We start from the raw sequence: 14978 nt of genomic DNA on the forward strand, positions 1-14978 counted from the left end.
TGCAAATCATATACCTGGCAAAGGAATTTGTATGTAGAATAGAAAAAGAACTCTTCCAACTCAATAATAAAAAGATAAAGAACCCAGTGTAAAAGGTCAAAGGACTTGAATGGACCTTTCTCTGCCAGAAAACAATCTTGAAAAAGGACAAAGTTGGAGGTCACGTACTTCCTGATTTTGAAAATTACTCCAGAGCCACAGAAATCAAGACAGTGTAATTTTAGCACAAGGGAGACTACTGTATCAATGGAAGAGAATTGAGAGTCCAGAAACAACACCTTACATTTTTCATGTTAGAATCCTAATGCCCAGGGTGATGATATTAGGAGGTGGGGCCTTTAGGAGGTGGTTAGGTCATGTAGGTGGAGCCTCATGAATGGGATTAGTGTCCTTATAAAAGGGACTCCAGAGAGCTGACTTTCCCCTTCCACCATGTGAGAACACAGTGAGAAGGTGCCATCTACAAACCTGGAAGTGGACCTGCACCAGACACCAAATCTGTCAGAGCCTTGATCTTGGATTTCCCAACCTCCAGAACTGTGAGAAATAATTTCTGTTGTTTATAAGCTACCTGGCTTATGATATTTTGTTATGGAAGCCTCAATGGAGTAAGACAGGTTGCTGTAACAAAGTACCATAGGCTGAGTAGCTTAAACAACAGACATTTATTTCTCACAGTTCAAGAGGGTGGGAAGTCCAAGATCAAGGGACCTACCAATTTGTTCCCTGGTGAGTGCTCTCTTCCTGACTTGCAGACTGCCATCTTCTGACTGTGTCCTCACATGGGGAGTGGGGGCAGAGGGAGAGAAAGAGAGAGAGCTCTCTGATCTCTTCTTATAAGGGCACTAATCCCATCATGAGGGCCCCACTTCATGACCATAGCTGACCCTGATTACCTACCAAAGACCCCATCTCCTAATACCATCCCATTGGAGGGGTTAAGGCTTTAACATATCACTTTGGGGGCAACAGAAACATTCAGTCCAGGGCCGGCTCGTGGCTCACTCGGGAGAGTGCGGTGCTGATAACACCAAGTGGTGCTGATAACACCGAGGCCACGGGTTTGGATCCTATATAGGGATGGCCGGTTGGCTCACTAGCTGAGCGTGGTGTTGACAACACTAAGCCAAGGGTTGAGATCCCCTTACCCGTCATCTTTTTTTAAAAAAAAAAAAAAGAAAGAAACATTCAGTCCATAACAGGTGCCAAGACCATTCAACAGAGAAATGAACATTCTTTTCAGCAAATGGTGCTAGAATAACTGGACATCCGCATGCAAAGGAATGAAGTTGGACCCCTACCTTACACCATACACGAAAATGACTGATCAACATTGGCAGTGACTAGGGTGCCATCAGAGGAAGTTCTTGGGGTGACAGGGAAGGGAGAGGTTAGGAATTATCCTGGGATTCTGGTTACCATGTCATTGGGGCAATGCTGGAAGGGCCTGGGGGCTCAGCTGGTCGGGACCATGTTCTGGGGCCCGCCTCCCTCCTGAGGCACCAAAACTAGGGAACTGTGCAGGCTGGTTGCTTGCCCATGGGAGCCGAGGCTGCCCTGCTCTTAGGGGTGTGATCATGTGATCTGAGTTTGGGGTGAGACGTTTGTTATTAGTGGACACCTAGGTTGTTCCCAATCTTTAGCTTTTACAAACGAATCTGTAAGTAAAGCCCTTGTATGTTTATCTGTCTCAGTTATCTGTTGCTACATGACAAATGACTGTTGTCCCTCAGTATCCACGGTGATTGGTTCCAGGACTCCTTTGGATACCAAACCCTTGTATGCTTCAGTCCTTGAGATAAAATAGCACAGTATTTGCATACAACCTATGCACATCCTCCTGTGTACATTAAATCATCTCTAGGTTACCTGTAATACCTAATACAATGTAAATGCTGTGTAAATAGTTGTTATGCTGTATTGTTTACTTATTTATATTGTTTTTAATTGACATATTAATTTTACTGTTGAATATGAAGGTACTTTAAAAAGTTCATGAGGGCTGGCCAGTTAGCTCAGTTGGTGAGGGCGTGGTGCTGACAACACCAAGGTCCAGGGTGCGATCCCTGTACCAGCCAGTGCCAAAAAAATAAATAAATAAAAAGTTCATGGAAAGATTTGTATTATCTTGATTCTATTTATCCACAAACTTTTTGAAGTACCCTCATATTTTCAATCCATGATTGGTTGAACCCAGGGATGTGGGACCCATGGATATGGAGGGCTAACTGCATTCCGAAAATGAGTAGTTTAATAAACTCTTGTTTCCTCACTATTTCTGTAGTGTGGAATTCGGCAGCAACTTGACCGGGAGAATCTGGCCTGGGGTCTCTTACAAGGTTAAGGTCAAGAGGTCGAGGGGAGCCAGAGCCAGCTGGAGCTCTTTGGAGCTGTAGGATTTGCTTCCAAGGTGGCTCTTGGCATGGGTGACAGACAGGTGCTGGCTGGTGGTGAGAGGTCTCAGTTCCCCCCAACTAGGGCCCTTCCATGGGGATGCTTGAGTGTCCTCATGTCAAAGTGGCCTGTGTCCCCTGAGTATGAGTGTCCAGGAGAGAGGGCCAGGTGTAGGCCACAGGGTCTCCAATCTCACACACTATCACCTTCTGTCAGTAGATGCAACTCACTAAGGCCGGTCACACTCAAGGGGAGGACAATTGAAAAAGTGTCAGAGAATTTGAGGACATATTAATTAATTAATTAATTTTTATTTTTATTTAAACATTTTTTTTCTTTGAGGACATATTTAAAACCTCCACAGTGTCAATTTTGGGAGGCAATTTTTTAATTGGGATAAAATTCCATGACATAAAGTCATCATTTTAAAATGTACAATCCAGGGTCGACCCGTGGCTCACTTGGGAGGGTGTGGTGCTGATAACACCAGGGCCACGGGTTCGGATCCTTATATAGGGATGGCCAGTTGGCTCACTTGGGAGAGCGTGGTGCTGACAACACCAAGTCAAGGGTTAAGATCCCGTTACCGGTCATCTTTAAAAAAATAATAATTAAAAAATAGAGTGTACAATTCACAGCTTTTTAGTATATTCACAATGTCATGCAACTATCACTACTAATTCAGAACATTTTTGTCATCCCCCCAAAGAAACCCTGTACTTGTTACAATTCCCTGTCCCCCAGCCCCTGACAACCACTATTCTACTTTCTGTCTCTGTGAATTATCTATTCCAGGGACCTCATATCAGTGGAACTGTATGATGTCCATCCTGCTCTGTCTGGCTTATTTCACATAGCATAATGTTTTCAAGGTCCATCTATGTTGTAGCATGTGTCAGAATTGTATTCCTTTTTAAGGCTGAATAATATTCCACTGTATGGATATACCACATTGTGTTATCCGTTCATCTGTTGACAGACACTTGGGTTGTTTCCACCATTTGGCTATTGTGAATAACGCTGCCAGAAACACTGGCCTATAAGTATCTGTTTGAGACCCTGCTTTCAATTATTTCAAGTATCTACTGAAAAGCAGAATTCCCAGATCATACAGTAACTCTATGCTCAACTTTTTGATAAACCACCAAACTGTTTTCCACAGTTGCTGCAGCATCTTTCCCAGCAGCAGTGCAAAGGGTCCCAATTTCTGCACCTCCTTGTGGACACTTGTTATTTTCTGTTCTGCGTGTTTTTTTAAAAAAATAATAGGGCCGGCCCGGTGGCGCACTGGATAGTGCGCCGCTTGGGAAGCGCGGCGGTGCTCCCGCCCGAGGGTTTGGATCCCACATACAGCCCGGTTCCCGCTCACTGGCTGAGTGAGGCGCGGGAGCAACGCCAAGGGTTGCGATCCCGTTGCTGGTCCCCGGTCTGGTACGGGGGCAACACTGAGGGTTGCGATCCATTGCCGGACACGGAAAAAGACAAAAAAAATAAAAATAAAAATAATAGCCATTCTAACGGGTGTAAGGTGGTATCTCATTGTGGTTTTAGTTTGCTTTTCCCTAATGGCTGGTGATGTTGAGCATCTTTTCTTGTGCTCATCGGCCATTTGTATACATTCTCTGGAGAATTGTGTATTCAAATATTTTGTCCTGGATGGCTGGTTAGCTAAGTGGTCAGAGTATGATGTTGACAACACCAAGGTCAAGGGGTCATATCCCCCTACTGGCCAGCTGCCCAAAAAACCCACTTCTGTCCTTTCAAAATTTCATTGTCTTTTTATTGTTGAGTTTTAATTTCTCTTTACTATGATGACTATCAGTCCCTTATAAGATACATGATTTGCAAATATTTTTTCCCACTCCGTGGGCTGTCTTTCGCTTTCTTGACAATGTTCTTTGATACACAAAAGTTTTCAATTTTGATCAAGTCTACTTCATCTATTTTTCCTTTGGTTACTTGGTCTTGTGTCATATCTGAGAAACCATTGCCTAACCCAAGGTCATGAAGATTAACCCCCATGTTTATTTTAAGAATTTTATGGTACAGCTCTTACATTTAGGTCTTTGATCCTTTTCTTTTTTTTTTTGGCAGCTGGCCAGCATGGGGGAACTGAACCCGTGACCTTGGCATTACAAGGCTGCCCTCTAACCAATGGGATAAATGGCCAGCCCCTGTTGATCCACTTTGAGCTAATTTTTGTATATGGTGTGAGGTCGGGTTCCAACTTCTTTTTTTAAAGGGAGGGGTTTAAATCACAGAAATTTATTTTCTCAAAGTTCTAAAGGCTTGTATAGCAAGGCAAATCATAACTAAAGCCAAAATGTTTTTGTTATTTTAGTTATTATTTTAGTTATACTAAGTTTCCATTTACATTCTCAGAGCTAGGACTCAGACCCTTCAAATGCATTGTACAGACTGGATCACCAGACTCCTCACATGCCAAGCTGGGTCCCCAGACCCCTCATACGCAGGTCCATGCTAGGTAATTGGGAAAGATTCTGGGAGCTGTTGGCAGATGACATGAGCTCAGTCCTCAGTTTCCTCATGGGCAGCAGCTTACAGGTCCGGTAGCTTATAGGTCAGGTGGTGGCGGTGGCCTTGTGGAGGGTCCCGGGACACTAGCAGCAGCAGCAACAGCAATAGCCTCCAGCAGCAGTAGTGGCCTCCACATGACCCCCCTCCCCAGGGACATCCCAGGGGTGGGAGGCAGCATGGATCAGAGCCACTCATCCTTTATACTTAAGTCCATAACCCAGGACACCTGGGTGCACATGCCCAATTACATTAGATGATAACCAAGGAACACCTGAGCACACGTGTCTATTTACATCAAATGCTCGGCAAGATTCTGAGCATCTGAGGGGCCCTGACCATTTTCCTATATTTTCCCAACAAGTCTAGCAGTCAAAGATCAAGATGTCAGCAGGGTTGGTTTCATCCGAGGTCTCTCTCCTTGGCTTGTTGATGGCCACCTTCTCACTCTTTCTGGTCTTTGTCACGTGCATCCCTAGTGTCTCCAAATTCATTCTTTTGCATGTGGATATACAGATGTCTTAGCACCATTTGTTGAAGAGACTTGTTTTCCTCAATGAATGGTGTATTAGTTAATTCTTCAGAGAAACAACCAACAGAATGTGTGTGTGGAGAGAGAGACAGAGACAGAGATGAACAGATTTATTTTAAAGATTTTAATGATTATAGAGGCTGGCAAGTCCAAAATCTGCAGGGTAGGCAGGCAGGCTGGAGACCCAGAGAAGATGTGTAGTTTGAATCCAAAGACAATCTGCTGGCAGAATTTTTTCTTACTTTGGGAGGTCAGTCTTTTTCTATTAAGGCCTTTAACTGATTGAGCGAAGCTCACCCGCATGTGGAGGGTGATTTGCTTTACTCCATCTGCTAATTTAAACGTTAATGTCATCTTAAAAACACCTTCACAGAAACATCTAGGATAATGTTTGACCAAATATCTGAATAACAAAAAAGGATAAAGGACACAAATTATAGTTTTTAGAAATATAACCACATATGTTTTACAGACATAAAAATATGCGCTCACCCTTACCAATAATTAAATTCAAATCAAAACTACAGTATAAGAATTTTCTTCCTCAAATGTGTAAAAGTTAGAAAAAAAAGTTTGCCTATACACACTGTTAGGAAAACAGTTCAAAATTGGAGTTAAATTTGCCAATATCTTTCAGCATTTCAAACTCAAATAACTTTTCACCCAGTATAAAGTTTCCACTGCTATAAAATCTGTGTCTTCAAAAGGCCATTCAATCATTCTATGAAGCCAGTGCCTCAGGATGGCGGGGAACATGAGAAGACCAGTAAGTCCCATGAGCATGGGCCCACTGTCCCCCTTCTTTGGCTGTGAAGTGAGTTCCTTGGTCAGAAGCAACACGGTGTGGATACCATGACGGTGGATATGGCATTCTCTAAGTCCACGGATGGTAGTTTTGGCAGAAGCATTTCATGCTGGGAAGGCAAATCCATGTCCGGAGTGAGTGTCTATTCCAGGAAGGACAAAATGCTGCCTGTTCCATGATGGAAATGGTCCAGTGTAATCAACCTGCCACCAGGTGTCTGGCTGATCATCCTGGAGAATGGCTATATTGGGGACTCAGTGTTGGTCTCTGCTCCTGGCAGATTGGGCACTCAGCGGTGGCCATAGCCAGGTCAGCCTTGGCGAGCAGAAGTCTGTGTTGCTGAGCCCATGCATAACCTCCATCCCTGCCACCATGGCCACTGTGCTCATGAGCCCACTGAGCGATGACAGGGGTGGCTGGAGAAAGAGGTAGACTAGTATTCACAAAATGGGTCATTCTATCTACCTGATTATAAAAGTCCTCCTCTGCTGAGATCACCCTTTAGTGAGCATTCCTATGGGACGCAAATATCTTCATGTCCCCCTACTCCCCTCAGAGAGGTCTATTCACATATCTCTTCCCCAAATTGCCTTCTCACTGATTTTCCAGTTAAGTTGCGTCCATGTCCCTGACCATCAGCCAGACAAATGGCCATAGTCCACGCCATAGTCCACGAATCAGTATATGAGTACACATCTGGCCATTTTTTCCATCCAAACACAATGAACAACCAGGTGCACCACTCGAGGTTCTGCCCACTGGGAGGATTTCCGTCCACCACTGTCCTTCAGGGATGTCCTAGAAAGGGGCCAGAATGATGCGGCTGTCCACTTTTGGGTGGTGCCTGCATATCATGCAGAACCATCTGTAAACCAGGCCGAGTCTTCTCTTCCTCTGTCAACCGACTGGCGGGGACTCCCCATGAGGCCACAGATGCAGGCTGGGGAGAGAAGCCAGTGTAGCAGGAGTGGGAACCGTGGCATTTAGGCCACTTCTTCATGTAACTTACTTACACCTGCAGTATCTGCTCGGACCGGATCATGTATGTACCATTTCCATTTGATGATGGAATGCTGCTGTGCCCTGACCTTATGACCAGCTGGGTAAGACAACAGCCTGTTCATGATGGGCAGTCAGGTCACGTGGTAGCCTGGTAGTCCATGATTAAGCATTTAGTATCCATTAAGGCCCAGTGGAAGGCCATTAGCTATTTCTCAAAGGAGAGGACTTATCTGCGGAGAATGGCAGGGCTTTGCTCCACATTCCTGAGTCTCGGCTGTAAGTCACCAGCAGGTGTCTGCCGAAGAAGGCTGCAGACAGCATCCCTCTCTGCACTGACACCTCAGGGAGGGACCTCTGGATCTGCAGGATCATACGACCCAAGGGGCAGAGCAGCCTGCACAGCAGCTTGGACCTGTTGCAGAGCCATCTCCCATTCTGGGCCCCACTCAAAACTAGCAGCTTTTTGGGTCGCTCGGTAGATGGGCCAGAGTGACCCACCACACCCAACTGACGAATGTTTTGCCTCCAAAATCCAAAGAGGCCCATGAGGTGCTGTGCCTCATTCTTGGTTGTAGGAGGGGCCAGATGCAATTTACCCTTCACCTTTGTAGGGGTATCTCAACTTACCCCAAATCACAAGAGGCCCAGAAATTTAACTGAGGTAGAAGGCCTCTGAAATTTTGCCAGATTTATTTCCCCTGCTCTGACACACAGATGTCTCACCAATAGGCCTAGAGTTGTTGCCACTTCATGCTTACTAGGTCCAATCAGCATAATGTCATCAATGTAACGGACCACTGTGATGTCTCATGGAAGGGAAAGGCAATCAAGATACCTGCGAAGTAAATTGTGACATAGGGCTAGAGAGTTGATCTACACCTCAGCTAGGAAGTGCGAGTGTACTGCTGGCCTTGCCACCTGAAAACAAACTGCTTCTGGTGATCTTTACTAACAGGGACAGAGAAAAAAGCATTTGCCAGGTTAATAGCTGCATACCAGGTACCGGGGGGTATGTTACTTTGCTTAAGCAATGAAACTACATCTGGTAGAGCAGCTGCGATTGGAGTCACCCCTGGTTAAACTTAAAACAATCCACTGTCATCCTCCAGGATCCATCTATCTTCTGCACAGGCTGAATAGGAGAGTTGAATGGGAATGTGGTGGGAATAACCACCCCCGTACTTTTCAAGTCTGTGATGGTGGCACTAATCTCTTAATCTCTTCAATTCCTCCAGGAATGTGGTATCCCTCCAGGCAGAGGCAGTTATAGTGGCTCCCAAGCTGGCTGGTTCACTCAGTTGGTTAGATCATGGTGCTGATGACACCAAAGTCCAGGGTTTCCCTCTACTGGTCAGCCACCCCCCAAAAAAATAATAAAAATAATAATAATAATAAAAAAATTCAGCCAGCCCCAGTGGCTTCCATTTGGCCTGTCCCATCAAGATTGTCCTCACTTCACAAGTCAGGGACCCAGAGTGGGGATTCTGGCAGCTACTAAATATGTCTATTCCAATTGTGCATCCTGGAACTGGGGAAAGGACAACAGGAAGGGCTTGGGGACACATTGGGCCCACAATGAGATGAACTTGAGCTAAACTTCTATTGATCACCTGACCTTCATAAGCCTCTCCTCTGACAGGAGGGCCACAGTGATGTTTTGGGTCTCCTGGAATCAATGTCATTTCAGAGCCAGTGTCCAGTAGACCTGAAAGTTCTTGTTAGTTCCTTCTCTACAATGCAGTTACCTTAGTAAAAGCCTGTAGGTTCCTTTGGCGAAGAAGAAGATTAACAGTATAAAACTTTTGGCTGTGTCCCATGGTCCTTCATCAAGGGGTCCCAGCTTCTCCATCCTTCCAGGGGTTCTAAGTCTGCCAACTGGTCCAAGTCCAGGAATTCATTGAGGGGCAGTGATTCTTTGTTCTTATGATTCATGTCAGGTTGTTCACTTGACCTAGAACTTTTCTGCTTTTACAAACCAAGTGAGAATTTAGTAGACACCCTATCTATTTTACTTCTAGGAACACCATAATCAAGCAGCTGACACTACAGTCCTGGGCGAGTCCGACTGTTCTGAGATTGCTGCTTTGGCTCCGCTGTCCATTACAGTAACTGCACCCACCTTGTCTTTAGCAGTTCAGTGCCATCACTTGGTTCCTGCTACCCCAGAATCCATTTACCCCCATGGCACTAAGGTTTTCCAGCTGAGTGGCCACAGTCCCTACAGAGAAGGGACTCAGTGACCGAGCTCTTCAAGGATGCTGGGGCTCCCCTCACAAATCTATTTCTCACAGTCGTGGTGAAATGTGTGTCTTCAGGACCCTCCCCGTAAGTGTGAGTAGGTCTCAAGTGACAAATCCACTCTAACATTGCAATCTCCCTGAGCCTTTGAATTCCTTCCTCTGCATTAAACCACAGCTGGTGCAGCATTTCCAGTTTGCTCACAGTGGACCGCCATGTTTGGTCCATGTTTCATTCAACCAGCTAAATAAATGATCAGAGCTCTTTGTTACTCCCTGAGCTGCAACATTAAATGGAAAATCTCTGCCTAGTGGGCCTAGATCAACAAATTCAGCCTGCTCCAACTTTGTGTCCTCTCCACCATTATCCCACACCCATAATATCCACTCTCACACATATCCCTGATACTACCATCTGGATAAATTGGAAAAATTAAGGGCTGGCCAGATAGCTCAGTTGGTTAAAGCACAGCCTTACAACACCAAGGTCAAGGGTTTGGATCCCCATACCAGCCAGTTACCCCCCCCCCAAAAAAAAATTGGAAAAATCAATTGGATTTTGGACCATAGTGCACCTCTTCATGGGTCATACTTTGTACCTCCCTTAGGGGCCTGCTAGGACTGGAGTCTAGTTATAGGTTTAGAAGCAAAGAGGGCTGGTGGGGATGGGTCCTGCAAATAGGACTGTTTTCTTCTCTCTTCTTTCTAATTGTTCTGGCTAGAGTCCCTAATACAATGTTGAATAGAAATGGTAAGAGTGACATCCTCGCCTTTTTCTTGATCATAGGGGAAAAGTCTTCAGTCTGTCATTATTAAGTATCATGTAAGTGTGGGGTTTTCATATATGCCCTTTATCAAGCTAAGTTCTCTTCTTTTAGTGTTTTGTTTTGTTTGTTAGTTTTGGCAGCTGGCCAGTAAGGGGACCCAGACCCTTGACCTGGTGTTATCAGCACCACGCTCTGCCAAGTGAGTTAGCTGGCCAGACCAGGCTGAGAAGCTCCCTTCTATATCTAGTTTATTGAGTGTTCTTATCTTGAAAGGATGTTGGATTTTGTCAAATTCTTTTTCTGTGTCTATTGGGACAATCATGTTTTTTCCCTCTATTTTATTAATATGATATATGACATTATATATATATTTTTAGTTTTAAAATGAGCTTATTAAAGAATGTTCTTAGGAAGGTAACATCTTTTGATTTGTCATTTAAAAAGTTATGTTTCTTCATGCTGTATAATAAAGGTAATGTAAGAGAGTACAGAGTTACATATCTCTTTCTACTGGAATTCTCTAATAGTATAGTACAGTGTAGTCATTTCAGCAATGCTAGAATACATTTTAAAAAGTCTCTTCTACACGTCTCTTCAAAAAGCGATGAATAATAACAGAAGATGGCATTTGAAAAAGCTATTAGTTTTTCTATTCATTCAGTAGTATGGGACCCAGTACTTTTACCATCACAGGCTACAATTTTTACTTTATCCATGTTAACAAGTTCTGTCATCTGTCTGAATTCAACATCACCCAATACAAAAGTTGCGGAACCTATATGTATTTAGAGAATCACTGAAATTGACTCTGTTCCTGACGCTCTGAGCCGGTGCTGACTTTTATAGCTTTATCAAACTGGAGAAGTTGAAGGGCAAGTTGGGGGCGTGATCTGCTGAGACTTAGGAGCTCATCTAGGCTCTCCTGAAGACTTTCTCAAAGCAGTATTTCTGTGTAGCTGATATGCCATGGCTTCGGAGGAAGAAATTGTTTTTCCTACTCAGGCTTGCATTGACGTCCTGTGGGGAAGGTTCTTCCTGCCATGGAGTAGGCAAAGTGGTGTGGCTGGGAGCCTGGCAGGAGGTGCTACTTCCCCAACCACCCACACTGTTGGATTTTCATGTGTTGAACCAACCTTGGGTTCCTGGGGTGAATTTCACTTGGTCACTGTGTATTTTTTTTTTTTTTTCTTAATATGATGCTGGATTTTTGTTTGCTGGTCTTTTGTTGGGAGTTTTTACATCTATATTCATGAATGATATTGGTCTGGAGTTTTCTTTCCTCGTGATGCATTTGTTCAGCTTTGGATAGTAATAGCCCCACAGAATGAATTAGTGTGATTAGAGGTGATCCCTCCACTTCTATTTTATTTATCTTTATTTTTAGAAGAGTTTGAGAAGGGTTGATGTTAATTCTTCTTTAAATTCTTGGTAGAATAGACCAGTGAAACCATCTGTTCCTAGGCTTCTCTTTGTTGGAAATTTTTCGATTACTAACTTTACTTGTTATAGGTCTATTCAGGTTTCCTATTTCTTCTGTAGTAAGTTTTGATAGATTGTGTGTTTCTAGAAATTGCCTGTTTCATTTACGTTATCCAATTTGTTGTCATCCAGTTGCTCATACCATTTCCTTATACAGTCATGTAGTGTGTAATGACATTTCCATCAATGACAGACTGCATATATGACAGTGATCCCATAAGATTATAATGGCTGTACCATATAGCGTAGTTGTTAGTCAGCTATACCAAGTAGGTTGTGCAACTACCGTCTATAATGTTTGCACAATGACAAAATCACCTAATGATGTACTTCTAAGAACATATCTCATTGTTAAGAGACACGTGACTATAATCCTTTTCATTTCTTTTTTTTTTTTTGTCTTTTGTCTTTTTCCGTGTCCGGCAACGGATCGCAACCCTCAGTGTTGCCCCCGTACCGGACTGGGGACCGGCAACGGGATTGCAACCCTGGGTGTTGCTCCCGTGCCTCACTCAGCCAGTGAGCGGGAACCGGTCTGTATGTGGGATCCGAACCCTCGGGCGGGAGCGCCACCACGCTTCCCAAGCGGCGCACTTATCCAGTGCGCCACCGGGCCGGCCCTAAAATCAATACATTTTAATGGAAACAACTTGACCAAAAATCTGTCACAGAACTTTGAGACCCATTAAAACAAAATTTAATGAGAAAAGTATATTTTTATTGAGACTTGTGGCCTGATATTTGGCCTATTCTGGAAAATGTTCCATGTGCACTTGAGAGGAATGTGTATTCTGCTGTTGTTGGGTGGAGTGTTCTATAGATGTCTGTTAGTTAAGTCCAGTTGGTTTATGTGTTGTTGAAGTTTTCCATCTTCTTGCTGATCTTCTGTTTAGTTCTATCCATGACTGAAAATGGGGTATTGAAGTAATATTGATTGTTTATTTCTCTTTTCAATTCTCACTTTTTGCTTCATGTATCTTGGGGCTCACTTGTTAGGTACATATATATTTATTTTTACTTACTTTTTGGAGGGTGGCTAGTGTGGGGAAACAAACCCTGGACCTTGGCGTTAACGAGGCCACACTTTAACCAACTGAGCTAACCAGACAGCCCCAAGTGCATATATATTTATAATTGTTATATGTTCCTGATAGGTTGAACTTTTGTCATGATATAATGTTCTTCTTTTTCAGTAACAATTTTAGTCTTAAGGTCTATTTTGTATGATATTAGTATAGCTGATCCAGCTCTTTTTGTTGTTTGCATGAACTATCTTTTTCTATCTTAATGTTTTTAGTCTATTTGTGCCTTTAAAGCTAAAGTGAGTCTCTTGTAGACAGCATACACTTGGGTTATAATTTCGTTTTGGGTTTTTTTGTTTGGTTTGGTTTTTGGCAGATGGTCAGTAAGTGTATCGAGTTTTGTTTTGTTTTTGATGGCTGGCTGGTATGGGGACCCAAACCCTTGACCTTGGTGTTATCAACACTGACTCTAACCAACTGAGCTAACCAGCCAACCTGTTTTGCTTTTTTAAAAATCCATTCTGACAATCTCTGACTTCTAAGTAGTAAAGAGTTTAATCCACTTACATTTAATATAATTACTAATGAAGACTTATTTCTACCAGTTTCCTATTTTTCTGTGCATCTATGTCTCTTTTGTTTAACTTCTCCATTACTAACTTCTATTGTGTTAAATATATTCTAGTGTACGATCCACAATGTCTTTTTACAAATATGAGTGTATGTAGGAAATGAGGAGATCCTTCGAAGTGCAGTTGCTGGGTGAAAGTGAGGGGTGGTGTGCAATTAAAACTCTGATAGGTATTACCATATTGATTTCCAATTCTTCTGTCAAATTAAGTGGATGTTTTCCAAAGACGACTTTGTGTTTTATTGAAATGGTCTGTTGTCTTGTCAGGATTCTCCTCTAAACTGTGTGTTCCTAGAGAGGGGGACCTAATTTTATTCTTTTCTTTTAAGGTTGTGCTCTAACCAACTGAGCTAACCAGCCAGCCTAATTTTATGCATTTTTTATATTTCCAGTTTAGTGCACGGTAGGAACCCTCAAAAAATGTGAAGAACGAAAACAGAACCTCTTTTCCTGTCAAGATAAACAGGAAAACTGGAAAGTAAGAACCATGGCAAGATTGGGAACTTTTAGTTCAGCCGTGCAAGACAGTTGTCCATAAACCAGTAGCTGGACTTGGATTTAAAGTGTCTGAAAATCAGGGCTGGCCAGTGAGCTCAGATGGTGAAAGCATAGTGCCGATACACGAAGGCCAGGGTTGGATCTTTGTACTGGCCAGCCGCCAGAAACCAAACAAAAATAAAGTCTCTGAAAACCTTTTACTGAATACCTACTGTATGCGGCATTATTCTCCCCATTGGGAAGACCATGATGAACAAGGTTATCTCCTGTCCTTAAGGAACTTTGCTTTATGAATACCAAATAATCAAGGCAGTGAGTAATGGCTCATTTATTCCTTATTCCTTCCTAATGGTTATTGTTTCCGTCTCAGCCGAGGAAACCCTAGGCTCAGAGACATGAAGTCACTTGCACAAGGTCACACAGCCAGTAGGTGATCAGGTCTTGATTGCACCCCAGGGCATGTGCTTTGCTATATAATTTTATATGTTTGGCGGCTGGCTGGCACAGGGATGAACCCTGGACCATGGTGTTATCAGCACCATGCTCTCACCAGCCTTGCTTTGGTATGTACTGCCTCCAGATAAGAATGGCAACAGCAATACGGGTAACAGCGACAGGGGCACCAGGAGCAGCAGCAACCATAATTTCCCGTGCCAGGCCCCGTGCTAAGGCCGTTCCCACTCGTTTATTCGACCAATGTACACTCCCATTTTGCAAGCGGGGAAACTGAGGCCTGAGGAGACTCTCCAGCGGGTGGGGGCGCAGCGTCCCTGCGCAGCCTCCCAGCTGGGCGTTCCGATACCAATTACGCGGTGCGTTCGGTCAGGTAGCGCTCAGTCGACCCGCACAGCGTTGCCGCTCCTACCGGTACACACTCCGCGCTCGCGCCGCCCGAGAGCCGCCGAGCAGTGGTCGCGGAGGGGTCGAGTCCCCGGGCGGCCGCCGCGACGGCAGTTGGAAACCCCGCCCCCGCGCGTGCGCGTAGTGGATCCCATCGTCCCGCTGGGCCCGGGGCATCCGGGCGCGGTTGGCGGCGTCCAGGAGGAGCGCGCGCGCTTGCGCCGGCGTCGGGCTCG

The 14978-nt window shown here is 44.2% G+C and overlaps 1 pseudogene; it reads right to left on the reverse strand.

Annotated features, from left to right (window-relative positions):
- Positions 1-10925: 10925 nt before the first annotated feature.
- Positions 10926-11240, reverse strand: LOC103596517 (annotated as a pseudogene).
- Between the last annotated feature and the right edge of the window lie 3738 nt (positions 11241-14978).

This window comes from Galeopterus variegatus, unplaced genomic scaffold, assembly GCF_000696425.1.
Source record: "Galeopterus variegatus unplaced genomic scaffold, G_variegatus-3.0.2 Scaffold2037, whole genome shotgun sequence".
NCBI lineage: Eukaryota > Metazoa > Chordata > Mammalia > Dermoptera > Cynocephalidae > Galeopterus > Galeopterus variegatus.